Source organism: Dermacentor albipictus, chromosome 1, assembly GCF_038994185.2.
Source record: "Dermacentor albipictus isolate Rhodes 1998 colony chromosome 1, USDA_Dalb.pri_finalv2, whole genome shotgun sequence".
Classification (NCBI taxonomy): domain Eukaryota; kingdom Metazoa; phylum Arthropoda; class Arachnida; order Ixodida; family Ixodidae; genus Dermacentor; species Dermacentor albipictus.
The window spans coordinates 244,607,639-244,609,036 of record NC_091821.1 but is presented as its reverse complement, the minus strand read 5'-3'; positions in this window follow the sequence as shown (position 1 = coordinate 244,609,036).

Below are 1,398 nucleotides of genomic sequence, written 5' to 3'. Positions count from 1 at the left end.
AGTGGACATATGGACACTCGCCGTACGGCAATATCTACACGATTGGGCGTAACCAAGTTTGCAACCAGTGGCTCGAATAAGCACTCTTTCACATATCACCACCAATGCCCGTATGTATAGCTTAAAAAAGCTGGTATAGTCTCGGCAGTCTTTTTTTCTTTTTTTTTTTTCTATGGTACCGCGTGGCCCAGCAACAAGATTGGCCGGCTAGCCTGGCAAGCTATCGCGGCTGCATGTCTCCGAGAGCGCAGAGAGGGGAAAGGACTACCGCGCTACTTACGCTTTCCTTGAATCGGCCGGGCTCGTAACCCGAGGGATACGGGTACTTTGCAGCTACCCCACCTCCCTTTTTCTCTGTGCGCCACGCAGATTGCAAGGAAGGTAGGGAGTACAGCTGTGCCCAAATGTAAATTTCAGTGGAGCATAACTTCACTTTCCTCCATTAGAATCTAAAAAAAAAATACACCATCAACGAGAGACACTGTTTGAAGCCAGTTGCAAGATATTTAGATATACTACATGAGCAACCATGCACACTGTCAGTGCATGTGTTGTGCAGGCTTTCAATCACTAGACATTACATTGTGACAAAGCCAGTACAATGATACCATGCAGGAGCCAGCAGGGGTGGCTCTCAAGGGGGGGGGGGGGCAAAGGGGGAAGGTGGTCAACCCCACAAATTTTGTCCTGCCCCCTTCCTGCACTATTGAGTTCTTCGTGATGAAATGCCTTCCTGCATCCCCAACAAAAAATGGAGAATCATGCTCTGCCCCCCACCGCCAACAAAGAAATCCTGGTACCACCCTGTGCTCCAGCCGAGACACATAGATTGAGAGTAATGCACACACTTCCACAAAATACAATCACAATAATATACTGACTCATTTTTGCATTTCACAGTATGCGATGCAAATAATTTCTTGAGAACCAACCTCTATTAATTTACTATATATGCATTTTGATTACAGACATTTGTGCCCAATGCTCTATATATAAAAGATACATATTTTGACAGAGTGCAGCATTTGTTTTTGCTAGCAACACATAAAATACATTTAAGACCACCAAAATATTTAAAGCATTATTCTGCAGCCAAGGAAGAGTTGAGATACGTTGGTACACCTTTACTACAATAACAAGGGTATGCAATTACTTCTTCCTTTTTCTTTTATGTATTTCGTGTTGAAGTAGGAAGTCTAATCACTCAAATACAAACTTCTTGCAGCCACAACATTTTTATTTACTAGAAAGATTTCTTTCTCAAAGGCTTTTCTGACTTTACCACTGAAATAACATAGGCACTTCATAACATTAGAGAACAATTTTATTTTCATGCTCTTTGTGCATAGACATTCAATGTTGTTCAGCTTCTAGCCAACTGAACCACTGCATTCCAAA